Source organism: Artemia sp. Qi Xiang Cuo, chromosome 13 (genome assembly GCF_049724085.1).
Source record: "Artemia sp. Qi Xiang Cuo chromosome 13, ASM4972408v1, whole genome shotgun sequence".
NCBI lineage: Eukaryota > Metazoa > Arthropoda > Branchiopoda > Anostraca > Artemiidae > Artemia > Artemia sp. Qi Xiang Cuo.
The window spans coordinates 10,514,040-10,528,674 of record NC_142806.1 but is presented as its reverse complement, the minus strand read 5'-3'; the positions used below and the strand labels follow the sequence as shown (position 1 = coordinate 10,528,674).

General features: G+C 35.5%; 1 protein-coding gene across 1 annotated transcript in view; it reads left to right on the top strand.

Moving 5' to 3' along the window:
* Positions 1 to 5,881: 5,881 nt before the first annotated feature.
* LOC148944932 (zinc finger and BTB domain-containing protein 14-like) overlaps positions 5,882 to 14,635 on the top strand; it is a 51,373-nt gene continuing 42,619 nt past the window's right edge. Inside the window, exon 1 of the mRNA XM_089099544.1 lies at positions 5,882 to 5,995. The gene's annotated coding sequence lies outside the window, so the exon portion shown is untranslated. The remainder of the gene's footprint in view (positions 5,996 to 14,635) is intronic.

Genomic DNA, 14,635 nt, shown 5'->3' with positions numbered 1-14,635 from the left:
GGATTTATTAGGAGTTTCAGAAACTCATATCCAAGGGGTATGAAGCATGAAATTAGGTGATATAGAATTAGTTTGCTCAAGTAGGAAGGATGGGTTACATAGACAAAGAGTAGGGCTCATGATGAATAAGGAAGCTGCTAAGTCTTGTTTAGGCTGGGAAGGTATTAATAATAGAACACTAATTGCCCATTTTATAACTAGAAAGTTCAAGGTATCAGTTATAGTAGTATACGCCCCTGTAGAACCGACTGATGGAGATACTAGTGACTCAGATGAATTTTACTTACAGTTACAGGAGCAAATAGACAAGGTCCCAGGTAGAAATATGATGTTATTGATGGGAGATTTTAACGCCCAGGTTGGTAGAAATAAGGATAGATGGTATCCCAGCTTAGGTAAATTTGGTGTAGGAAAAGAAAACAGTAATGGATACAGACTTTTGCAATTTTGTAGGTATAACAATCTAGTTATAACCAATACGGTGTTTGGTCATAAAATGGTTCATAAGATAACAGGGTGTTCACGTGATGGTAAGACAGTAAACCTTATTGATTATGCTATAGTAAACCAAAGACTGGAAGGATCAATACAGGATACTCGGGTATACAACTGTGCTGTCCTTGATGTTAAAAGTAAAGATCACCATCTAGTAGTGTCAAGGGTTAATTTAAAGCTGAAATATCGGAAGGGTGATTACCTCCTGGGAAGTTATGATGTTAGTAGACTCCAGGATGAGAATTTGGGAGAAACTTTCCAGGAACAGTTGAATACTAAACTTGAGAGTTTAAAATTTGATAATGTGGAAGATGGTTGGAATAATTTTAGAAAAATAATTTGTGAAGTTGCTGATGGTGTATTAGGGAAGAAAGCTAGAACTGCAGCTAAGAATATCAGTGCAAAAGCTTTATGTTAATAGAAAGGAGAAAGGACTTGTACAAGAATTATCTGAGTGATAGATCGTACGAAAACAAAAGGAATGTGAAGAAAGTAGAGAAAGCATTGAAATATGAACTAAGAAGGTGTGAAGTGGAGGCCATGGATAAAATTGCCGAGGATTTAAATGATGCACCTAGACGGCATAATAGTAAAATATTGTACTGGCACGTTAACAAATTGAGAGGTAGTAGTCAATCCGGACTTTTCCCAGTTAAAGATAGGAATGGGGTGTCAATTAGCGATAAGACAAAAGCTAAAGCGAGATGGGCCGAACATTTTGAGAATTTGCTTAACCGAGATAGAGTTGCAGGAAAAAATATAGAGGAAAATGAAAAAGTTTGTGATACCTTGGATGTGAAGGAAGATTTGTTTTGTGAGGAGGAATTAGAAACAGTACTAAAAGGATTAAAGAATAATAAGACTCCAGGTGCTGATAGGGTAGTAAATGAGTTTCTTAAATATGGTGGCTCTGAGGTTAGAAATAGGTTACTGAAGATTATGAATATAATTTTTGAAAAATGGGAAGTACCTAATGATTTTAGGAAAACCTTAATTAAGCCAGTTTATAAGAAAGGTGATAAAAGTGAGGGTTGTAATTATCGAGGCATTAGTCTGGTCTCTGTAGGTAGCAACTTGTTTAGTAATATGATATTTTTTAGACTGAGAGATGTCGTAGACAAAGTTTTAAGAGAAAAGCATTGCGGTTTTAGAAAAAGTAGAGGAAGCGTCAACCAAATTTTCCCTCTTAGGCTAATAATTGAGAAGTGCCCGAGATTTCAAACTCCTTTGGTTCTCAGTTTTATAGATTGTGAGCAAGCGTTCGACTCTGTTGATAGAGGAGCTTTAGTAAAGGTTTTATCCTTGTATGGTATACCAGACAAATACATTAAAGTGATTAGTGCTATGTACGAGAATAACACTGCTGCGGTTAAGGTAGGAAATGAGGTTAGCAGCTGGTTTTGTATTAAATCAGGAGTTAAGCAGGATTGTGTTCTATCCCCCTTTATATGGATTATTTTGATGGACTTTGTTTTAAGGAGCACAGGAAAGGCAATGGGAGACCACGGAATCAAATGGGGAGGAAAAAGTCTCCTGGACTTGGATTATGCTGATGATTTAAGCATCCTAGTTGATAGTGTGAGCAAAATGAATGAAGTTTTAGAGGTTTTGCGAGTTCAGGGTGCTAGTATTGGTTTGAAAATTAATGTTAGGAAGACTAAGTCACTAAGGCCAGTAATAAGTGATGATAAAAAGGTGATGCTGGGTAATGAAAAGATTTATCAGGTGGGCAGCTTCACTTACCTTGGTAGTATTATTTGTGAATATGGTGGGAGCAGCGAAGATGTTAAAAATAGAATAGCCAAGGCTCAGGGTGTTTTTTCACAGTTAAAAAAAGTTGGGAAGAACAATAAGATAAGTCGGCGAGACAAGATTAAAATATTGGAAGATACAGTGATGACAGTGGTCCAATGTGGCTCGGAAGCATGAACGCTTTAAAAAGTGGATGAAGATTTGCTAGATGTTTTCCAGAGAAATTGCTTAAGGATTGTTCTGGGTACCCGGCTGACTGACCGTATTTCAAACAATAGGCTATACGAAAAATGTGGTTCAATACCGCTTTCTAGGTCTATAATGAAAGAAAGGTTGAGGTGGTTGGGGCATGTTCTGCGGATGAAGGGTGACAGATTGCCGAAGATTGTTCTTTTCGACCAACCGTCTAGGGCTAAACGGAAAGCAGGTCGTCCCCGTCTGGGGTGGGAGGACGTCATAAAGAAAGATTTAAAGGAAATGGGAATTTCGTGGGCGGGTGTAAAAAGGGAGGCTTTGAATAGATTGGGGTGGAGAAGGAGCGTGCGTAGCTGTGTTGGCCTCAGGCGGCTTGGTGCTGCGATGAGTTGTTAGTAGTAGTTAGTAGTAGGGGGAGGGCAAGCTCCGCATGAGCCTCTTTGAAAGTTCGAGAGTGTACCCCATCAGAGTCAAAGACTTATTTGGGTTCAATCTTTTGAGCCGTGATTTAATATCCAAAGTGCCGACAGTAATAATTTGCATCGGTTTCTGAATATCATATTCCGGCATTTGTGGCAATGGGTCACTATCTGGAGGTGTAAAAACTGACTTGAACTGTTGGTTCAGAGCTTCAGCTATATTTCCAGGGTTGCTTATGTTATTCCCATTAACTGAGAGTTCAGTTGCTGAATTTCTTCCGGGCTTTTGAGTGGGGGCATACTTCCAAAATTTTTTCGGATTTGTTTTCGATGCTGAAGCTAAAGACTCCTCATACTTGCTAGTAATTTCTCTTGTAAGGTAGCAGACTTTGTTTCGTATTTGTTTGAATTTGTCATGATTAGCCTGCGTTGGGACGTCCTTGTACCTTCTCCAGAACTTCTATTTCTTCCGGACTGCTAGCTTGATTTCTCGTGTGATGAAAGGGAGCGTTCTTGGTCCTGGTTTCCAAGTGGTTGTCGTGTGTTTTGCGATTGTCTCACTGAGGACCCTTTTCATCTCGAGCCAAGCTCCCTCTACATTATTCTTTTCGACAAAAGACCAATCTTGGTTAGCTAAATCTTGCCTGACCTTGTTGTAATTTGTAAACACATGTTTTCTGGGTACAACTTTAGTCGACAAGTTATGGCTACATGGTCGCTTGTGCCAAAAGGTGGCTCTGAGTCTATACTTTGGATTGCCTCCTCATCTTTGACAAATAGGAGATCTAAGAGAGATGGGTTCTGGCCTTCTCTGTACCTAGTCGGGAAATCGATTGTCTGGTACAATGAATGTTCTTGTAGGCATTCGAGGAGTGTGCCAGTCTGGTCATCGTTATCTCCTGTAGCGGCATAACCACTAATCCATTGGATCTGAGGCAGGTTGAAGTCTACAACAATTACAATATTATGGCAAGGACGACTCATCACCGAACTTATAGAATTCGCAATCGCGAGGTGAGAACTTTTCTGACAGGGAGAGCTTGGGTTTCTGTAAATACAACCTATAATTAAGGGGTGACCCTTTAGCTCAATTTTTATCCAGACATGCTCCACCCACGGCTCATACTGAGAACCAAGATTAAGGTTTTGCTACCTTAAGTGAAGATTTGACGTACAGGACAATTCCTCTTCCTTCTGGTTTCGACAGGTTTGAGATTATTCTGAATCCGGTGATCAGGATTTGCACATCAGTCAGTGGCACTGAAGTATACTTTGGTTTAACTTCAGTGAAGGCAAACACACTCACTTCAGGTCTTGCCAAAACTACAGCTTTTATTTCATCCATTTTTGTGGTGATGCAATCCACGTTACTGTAAAGCATTAATAGTCCGTCTTCATTTTCAGTATGGGCATCACCAATATCACTAAATTCCAACTCGCAAGATTCGAAAGTGGAACTATCCAAAGGTTCTCCGCTATGAGTACTTGATAATGCACTTGCAAACGATTCGTCATTATCGATCTCAAATGTGGGGCTTGCGTTTGAATCACTCACACTAAAGTTTCTATGTACAGTACTGTTTACATTGTTTTGACAGGCATCAACTCCTAGATCTCCATCACCTGTGACCCCAGCAAAGCTGGAGGCTGCTGGAAGTTTTTTGGGACAATCTTGTTGCCTTTAATCACAATATTTGATTTACCACCTGCCCGTCTTCTGTATAGTTCTTCATATAACTTCTGCCCTTTGTCACGTTTTGTTTTTGATACATCATTTTTGAACTGAACTGCCCCTTTTTTCTCAAACTATTTCTGGAGAATCAGCTTCTTAATCTTGAAGTCGCGGACAGCGGACATGATTTGGGGTGGGCGTAGTGGATTTTGGGTTACAGAGACAGTGGGATTCACTAGGGCGGATGTTTGAAATAGGGACACCAGATAAGCCGTATTCGTTATCTAGGTGCTCGCGGACAAACTGGGCATCATCGGTTTGAATAGCAACTCCAAAGGCCACTATATTCAATCTTCTCTTCTGTCTCTCACGGTCTTCAAAGATTAGCACCTTCACCCTGCTTTGAAATTGTTCGTTTAGGGCTTCCTTTAGAGCAGTTGTTTCAGCAGTCACAAGGTCTTTTAACACTTTTTGGTCTGTGGCAGCTCCCGAGTGCTGCTCCAGGGAGCGTACTCTATCTTCAAGGCCTGTGAACTTGGTGTCTATTTCAGCTTTCAGTTCATCTTTCAAACTCGAAAAGGAGTCTTTAACCGCTTCTTTGATTTTCACATCCAGGTTCTTTATTATGTAATCAAGACCACCTAGTGACATTTTTATGCTACTGTCCACAATTTTCGCTATTTCTGAGACATTAACACTGCCTTTTGGGTTGCCTTCGCACATGGGACATTTTCACTCACAGCCCATGTGGCGAGTCATCTTCGTTAATAAAATATATTCTGGTTCCGAAAGATCAAAGTATTCTGCACACAGCCATCGCTCACAATCATCACAGTTCATAGCATTAGAACTTTCGTTCAAATTATCTTCACAGGCTGCACACTTGTCCGTACCCTTCACCGGGCTAACACGCATCTGTTTGCTCGCTATTTTTGGTTCGGGATAAATAGCGGAAGTTTATCAATTCTCTTTGACAAATAACTCTCGGCAGATACCACTAGAGCACTTGCCACAGGTACTTTCCCCTCTTCTGCTAGCTTTTCCTCTCCTGGCGCTCAAATGAAAGTATTGTATCTCGTCGATGCTCAGAACGCTAAATTTATTGCCTTGACAATTTTCGAGGTAGACAAAATGTGGGAAGTGCAATACTCAAATCACCTAGTCCCAGAAGTTTAAGGATTAAAATCCCGCTGTACCAACTCGGCCTCTTGTTTGTTTGCTTTTGCTCCCTTCTGCACAAATTGTCACCAAAAATACGCAAAAATGGACGAGCCAGCGTAATGAATAGTGTTTTTAATATTTAGCATTTGGCAACTGCGCAATGTTGCTGGCTACAAATTCGGAAGAAGGAAAATGACACTGAAATCAGCTTGGCCTTATTTACAAATAAACAAACAGCTGTTTATTAGCAGACAAAGGACAAGTCCCTTGGGAATAAAAAATTTCTAACTTCAAAATTCAGGTAAATAAAGTGACACACCAGGGAAACCCACTTAAAATGACACTTAAGTACAAATATAAGCAGATATGGGTAGAAATAAATATTCTTTCTCACAAATTTGGTCAACAATCCTTTATTCACTTTCACACCACCCAGTTGCTGCTGAGTTGAAAATCAAAAAAAAAGTTTAACTTTGAAAATGATCTTGAATACTAGTTGAAGATAAATTTATGATTAAAAATGTACAAGACTAATTCAAAGTTCATTAAAAGGAAAACATAAATAAAAATAACAATCAGAACTGTTGAAGGGCCTTGCCAAGCACAATTTTGTCTCATATGTATGGATTTGGCTTCTGTTTTATGACAAAATCTCAGAACATTGTCTTTAGCCTGCAATTTTATGATAGTTGCATTAATAATGGCCAGTCTAATTTCTTATCTTTGACTTAGTTGTTCTAATTTATATTTTGAAAGCTATGAAACCTTTTGTTCTCATAACTAAGTTTGTGTAATCTATGTCTTTTTGCAGTTTAAAATTTCAATGTCCTAAAAACATTGTATAAAAAAGTAAACTTTGGTTTCACTTACCTAGATGACATTTTGGAGAGATGTGACCTTCTAGGAGCATGCTTCTCTTTAGTTTTATATTAGAAAATCCTATCTATTTGTTATCTTTATCAAATGCACCTTTAACTTCCACGTTTTTGTATAACTTAACTATATTGCAAGACCAGTATACTGAGTACCTATTTCTTTTTTAGTTCTTTAATCACAATTTCTATTGTTGATAAAGAATAATTCAGCATATTAGCCAGAAAGTAATGTCAAATATCATTTTAGATTTTTGCAAGTATTCTTTTTTGTTAGATCTTCTTTAATTCCCTTTTTTATTTAATTCTCTGACATACCAGAGAACTAAGGAAAATATATTTCTTGTCAACCCAAAGACTGAACAGAAAATGTCTACCAAATATGAATCAAAAATGAAAATCAGTCAAAAAGGCTTCACTGTTTCAGATTTTGGAATATGGTGCTGAAATCTGACAATGAAGACTGAATCCTACCAATTTTGAGATTTAGTATTCTGAAAAGCCTAATTCACACAATCTGGTAACATTGTCTCTGATTTTTTTTTCTTTTTTTTTGCTCTCATCCCTGCAAGATCTAATTTACCCTGAATTTTGAACTCAACCCAAGAAATATATAGCAAAAATGTGCTGATGGCACATTTTTGCTTCCCTTGCTGAGCTATCAAAAGTCAGGCACCTGGCATCCCTGCTTCATATATGCTAGCCTAATATTGACTGAGGGGGTGAGCATCATTGGACTATTAAAGTCACTGGTTCTTTATACTCTAAACAACAAATATAGTCACTTACTTTTATATAGAAAGCACTACAAATTCAAACAATGGACAATATTGTGTTTCCTTGAAACATGGAGAATAATATAAAGCCTTCTGTATGACTTTTTAAACATCAAATTATGTCATGGGAAGGTATTTTGGAGTACCTACCCCCCACTCCTTCTTCCTCTAGAGGGTCCTGACCTGTGATGACCTTGCAAACTCTGTGTGTTATAAAAGTGAAAGCTTGCAAAATATATCTTCTGCTTAAATAAAGTACAACAAAATTGTCTTCAGCTTCACAACTTTGCTCAATCCCAATTTATAAGGTTTTAAAGTAATGCAAATACATTTTCTAAATTTTGAAAAAATATTGATATGGCTTAAAATTCTACTCAGATTAAATTCTTGATTTGCATTTTCATATCTAAAGCCAGAGAAGAAGAAACTAGTAACTGAAAATTAAGGTAATTTTTTTTTGTCAAAATTTCAATAGGTAATAGACCTGTCATGTAAGCAAATTTCAGGACCCTCTAGAGAGAGAAGGAGTGGAGGTAGGTACTTCAAAATACCTTCCCAGGACATACTTTAGCCTGTGGACCAATTTATGAAAGTTTCATTTTCCTAACCTAACCCCTATTCAAGATAGCCAAAAGTAGAACTTTACCAAAATTATATTACCCCACTGATACATAGAGAAAACAAAAAAAAGTCATACAGATGGATTTTTGTAGCCTAGGCCTACATGATTTCATATATAGAGCATCAAGTCATACAGATGACATTTTATACCTGATGGTATTATAGAGCAAATATGAATACTGTTCTACATACAACTTTTTAAGCCTTTCTTTTATAGAACAAACTTAAATAAAGTCATCCAGATGACTTTTTGTACCTCATAATATTATAGAGCAAACATGAATGATTTCTTAAAAAGGACTTTTTGGTTTTTTTTCCCTATATACAAATAATGCACTAAAATGTTATATGAAAGAAATTATACTACCTTGCTCCTTTATCTTTCTTCTTCTATTTCACAGCAGTCGGGCTTTTCAGTTGATACTATTTAGCCCTTTTCCTTTTGCTTCACTCTGTGGGTTACAGAGCTATTGGCTTGGTTGTCTCTTATTTATTAGATATTCTCAAATATCTTTCAGTAGATCTTTTGACTCAAGGAGTTCAAATATAAGATGATAGATATCGATTTCTGTGCTCTGTGTGCAGGAATAGTCAGCTAGGCTCTTGGCTGATAGTGAGATTTTGTGGTGTTTGAAGCACTTTAACAGTTTACAATGCAAGGTATGCTGTGCAGACATCAGCATATTACATTCAAATAGGCAGTGGCCAATTGAAAAGTCATCATTAAAAAGTCAAACATATAACTCTCTGTTCTTCCAAAACAACAGTGTTGCCATTTATCAGAAATGGATATGATTAGCCAAAACAGTTCTTTTCAACCTAAAAAGTGTTACAAGCCATACTTTTGTATCCTAAAGAGCTTGACAAGCCTAGAATTTTCATATCCATGTCAAAATGACTGGACAGATTAGGGACATGTTTTTGCAGCACTGGCTCAGTTATGTGCACTAATTTATAACCAGTAGCATATTTATAGTATTTTTATTGGGGGGCAAGAGAGGGTGCTATTGAAGTAGAAGCTGTTCAAGTTGTAGAGAGAAAAAAAGTCACTATTTAACAAACATGATACTTTGTGACTGATAACATTACACAATATATTATAAATATTAAATTCACATTAAATAATGATAAAAATAAGTGCTAGTGCTAGGATTTTACTGAAATTGTCAGCAATAAGCTTTTGCAGACTACAGTAGTATAGCGTAAACAAGTTTTTGGGTGGGCAAAGTTAAATATTGTACACATTCAGCTTTTCAGCCAGATTCACCACTAATGCTGCAGTGCATATCTACACTGCTGCAGTGATATATAAAAAGTCATCTGTATGGCTTTATTTTTGCTTGCTCTATAATAGCATAAGGTATAAAAAGTCATCTGTATGACTTTATTTATGTTTGCTCTAAAAAAGAAGGATGCATAAACTCATCTGTATGACTTTTTATCATTCTACATATTAGGAGGGAGCATGATATTGTCTTCTGTTTACTTTATACTGTACTCTATATAAGAGTAAATGACAATCTTCTATTGCTCAGATATAAAGAAAAAATTTTCTACATTGTCATATGTAGGGCTGACTGAGGCCACCTCTCTTGTCTTGTATTTGTATTATTTGTTTGACTTTGCTGTTTTAGCTGTTAGTTTTTAATTTATTCGTATTTTATTTGTTGTAACTGACTGGACAGTTAGTGGTCCTGTGCAATTTTAGTCTAAGGATTTTGGCCATAGGCATAGAAGGTCCAAATGAGACCAATAAACCACTGACCTTTGGGAGTAGCACAGTTATTGCAAAAAGACTGTTTGAACACCTCCAAAAACATGAGTATAGAGGTCATTATGTCTCAATTCTAGAAAGACTTTGACCAAAATCATAATAGCTGCTATCTAATCAGTAGCTACTGCTATATTTTCTATTTCAGATATAATCTAGCAGTAAATGGCTGTAAGGTAAAGTTTGTGCTGGGTCCTAGCTCCAACCCTGCTTTAACCAGAAACAGAAAAAGCATTGTATTTATCCCATCTGAGAAGGTCACCCATCTGGAGGATTTTGTCAAGGAGGTCCAACTGGACAATAGAATACAGCAAGTGACATTGGCCTTTAAAAACCCAAGCCCATCAGTTATCCCTTTAGTTTGCACCTTCAATCAGGATGTTCAGTTCCCTTTGAAAATCTCTATTTGGGATGCAAGGTATACAGTTAAGCAGTTTATCCCCCTTGCAATACAGTGCTTCAATTGCCAAGGTGTTGGCCACATGGCTTCAAATTGCCACAGAGGTAGAAGATGCCTACTATGTAGTGGACAACACACCCATGATGAATGTCCGCAACCAAAAACATTATCAAAGATCAGATACTCAAGTCCATCAGTTAACATAATATATTCTGAATTTTGATTTATGGGACAGCTTTCAAGTTATTTGTATTATTTATTATAATTTAGTTGTATAGGCATTTTTAATTGCTGTTTGATAAAGTATTTTGTATCATTTAGGTTCCTGTTTATAAATGCTGGTAGTTGTTGTTGGTGACTATAATAGTACAAGGTATAAAAAGTCATCTGTATGACTATTCATAATGCTTTATAGTAGAATGATATGTTAAAAAGTCATTTCTATGACTTTCTTTAGGCTGCTCTATAAATGAAATCATGTACACCTAGGCTATAAAAAGCTATCAATATAAATTTTAGTGGAACATATATATTAAATGAGAAAACCAAAAAGTCATTTGTATAACTTTATTCACACTTCTCTAAAATAATTTGATGTTTAAAAAGTCATACAAAGACTTTAGGACCATTCTTTTGCTCATCTTTGTGCCAAGATCTGACATCTTTTGGCAAAGAATGCTTAAAAGTAGAATCTTAGCACTAACATCTTACATCTTATAGCGTTCTTTTGCAAACGTCTTTCATTATTCTGCTCTGATCAGCATCTATGAACAATGATGAATATATAATAGGGGCGTTTTTTCACTCATAAATGTGCTAAGATCTTACATCTTTTGTCAGAAAACGCTTAAAAGTGAAATCTTTGAACAAAGATCTTACATCTTTGGTTGTTTTTGTGCAAACGTCTTTCATCATTCTGCACTGATCAGTGGCCTGAGAACAATGATGAGTAGATCTTCAAAGTTCTCTCATCATTGTTCTATATGGAAAAACAGTGGCGGTCTTCACACTTTTTGCTAACGTCAGTGAGCTATAAGATCTTAGAACAAAGATGAGTTAAAAAACGATAATCTCTGCAGAAATATGTAAGATCTTAGATGTAAGATCTTAGTGCTAAAAACGGGCCTAATCAAAGTTCACTCATCTTTGTTCTATATGGCAGAAAAATTGTGTTCTTTGCAGGTTTTGCTAACATCAGTGAGCTGTAAGATCTTAGAAAAAAGATGAGTTAAAAGAAGAGAAATATTTGCATAAAGATGTGAGATCTTAGTGCAAAAGAATGGCCCTTTTATACCATTCTTCATGTATAAAGGAAATATAATATTGTCTTTTGTTTGACTTCATAATGCTTTCTATATAAGAGTACAATATTTGTTGCTTAGAGTATAAAGGACCAATGACTTTAATAGTCAAACATTACTCACCCCTTTTTTAAGAATTAAATGTGGTCAGAAGGCAACTAGCCCCCCACCATGCCCTCTTTCCAAAAGGAGTTAAATTAAAATTTAATATGTCCATTTTGATGAAAAATCCAAAGGCTATCCAAAGATCAAAAAACTTATGCCTCTAGGGCAGAAAAAATTCCCCACAACCCCTGGAGCAAGAGCTTTAAGCTATGCAAGTTGTTCATTGTTTTCCTATAACATTCTTATGGAAGGGGTGGTTGTGCCAACTTCTGCACACCTTAATTTGAAATTAAAATTATAAGGCTCTTGTTGAGAGTAAAAAGTGATCAAAGGATGACTAGCTACCCCCTCTACACCTTTTTTCCTCAAATGTATCAAATCAAAATTTTTAGGTAACCATTTTGTTCATAATAGTCTAGTTCAAAGGTCAAATAACTGTGACTGTGTGTTCCAACATCCATTACTCTTATTTTTCTGGTTCTTGTTTCTTTGCAGTTGATTCAATTTACAGGTATATGGGTTGAACCAATAGAGATACAAATTAAAAATCTAATCCAGTACCAAGGTGGTCCCAATGGAGTATTTTTGTTTTGCTCCAATGCCAATCTTGAGAATTTTAAGGTTCTTCCCAAAAGAAATCAACAAATTTGTTTTAATATTACAATCAACTAAAATAATAGTTAACATTCCTAATCAGCTACAAGTGGCTATTTTTTTCTTACAAAAAAAGTTTTTTTTAAAGATACTCTTAAACTTTCTCTTGCTATTGTCTATGTCAAGCCCCTTCAAAGACTCAAGATGTAAGTTACCTGGAAGCAATTGTTGTATTTAGAAAGAGCATAAAAAAGCATCAAGTGATGTATTCACTTTTTTTTGTAGCTAAATTATATGAAAGGCACAAAATTTACTGCCAACACAGGCTAGCTCAAACTGTATATTCTCAATGAATTTTCTTTATCTCTTTTTCCTGATAATAGTTTACCATCTGCTTTTAAATGAAAAAAAAGAAAAAAGTTTTACTATTGACAATGTATTGAGTGGGTCTATAAATAATAGCCTATATGAAATTCCAAGTTTTTTGTATTCAAATGCTGGGTAGTCAATTATAATTTCAAAGGGATTGACCATTGGTGCCAAATTGAGATATTTTGCTTGATTACATTTGAAGGGATGAAGTCACACATGAGGAATAACCTGATGCTAAAATTGTAATTAGGATGTTTCAAAAAATTTAATAGTATGCAGCATTCAGGTTTTTTTTTTGTTTTTTTTTTCTTTAGTTTCTAGTAGAGCTTGCATTGAAGAATGTCTCTGCTGTACTAAGTGTAAATGTTAGGCTCCTTGTGTAACTGAAAATCAAAGAGAAAAATGTAGTAAATAAATGTGTCACATTTGGGGTTTGATATCTATTGAAGTTAGTATTTCAGGCCTTTATAGGTCAGTAATTAGTTTTATACTGTTGTTGTAGATGTTCAAAAGCTCTGAAAGAGATCATCTAGTTAAAAATACTGATTATCTTTAAAATCAATGAAAACTGATCGAATTTACCTTAACACTTCAAAAGTCATTATCATTGGCAAATATATGGAAGTTTAGAAAAGAGCAAGGGATCATGCTGAAAAATCGATCTTGAAATATGGCTTTTCTGAGAATCCTAATAGCATATATCTTTTGTTGTACAAAAATATAGCCAACCATTTTTACCTCAAATGGCTACAGCCCAGGGTTTAAATCAAGACTGGCAAATTTTTGCTTCTAAAGTTCACAGAATGCATCTACATTAAATCTTTTGAGAAAATATAATTCTTTAGCAATTCTGTGTTTCAGATATTTGACAAGACAACCTTCTTTTTTTATTAATTCAATGATCCTTAATGCAATTATAAAGCTTTGCAGCTATTTCGCTAAAGTCTGGTAAAAAAAAAAATACTTGGTTTTCGATCAGGATTTTCACTACAATAGCTAAAATGTAATGTGGTTTAAAGGTTTTGGAAATAAGATAAAGGCACAAATGATTTGACAGTGCAGTTTTGTAACAACTGTCAAAATTTTCCTTCAAAACAGGATAACTCAGCCTAGTGGTTGGTGACTTGGAACACCATGTCTTGAAGTTGTTGTTATATTTTGACAATGCAAAATATGGACACTATATCCAATACACCCAGATAAGAAAAAAATAATCAATTCAATTAGTTTCCTATTTTCAACACAAAATGAGCTCCCAGCAATTTTTTAGCTATGTAATGTTGAAACTGTCATTACTTGGTTATTTTTTGGCAAAAAATAGTTGGGATCAGCACCAATACATCAAGATACATCTGATCTTCTCTAAAATGGAGCCATATTGGCTTTTTCTTGATACAATTAAGCTAAAATGGCAGCTAATATTATATTGACAAAACTATGTTCCAAGTGTAAAAAATTCTTGTCTGATGTAGTGGAATACCAGACCAAATAAAAATGTTCCTTCAGCCAAATTCAAATGTAAATATTGGCTTCTATTATGAAATTTATTACTTTTGGCAATATCTTGTAGTAACCTTGCCAAAAATTTTGACTGACAGCAACAGGCCTTGTCAAAATATAGGTGACTGTCAAAACTTTGCTGAACATGTAAAACAGATGAGAAACAATTGATGTTAAAATTTAAGGGTCCTCTGACAAAAACATAGTTGTCAAATTTACAGGTACTTCCCCAAGAACAAGAGGTTTTGATGATTTTTATTTGTGAAAATATTTAATATGAAAAAAAAAAATTAAAAAATCGTTTTTTCATTGTAGTTTTGCTGGTTTTAGGCTAGATTTTTCCATCATCTGAGGAACTGTCACTTGGCCTAATGCTATGTTCTTATTTTTAAGCAATTGACTTGGTTGATCACAACGCCCTAGTTCATTTATCACTGAATAAATTTGAAGTAAATCCCCTCTTAGTAAATTTTTACACCTGTTATCTTTCAAATAGATCCCAAGCTATAAAATACAAAATACTCTCTCTGAACCCTCCCTAATTACCGTGGATTCCTATTCCACCCATAATGTTAATGAAACACGGTAAATTCCTTGGTGTCACAAACTTCTAATAATCTTAAGTAGGA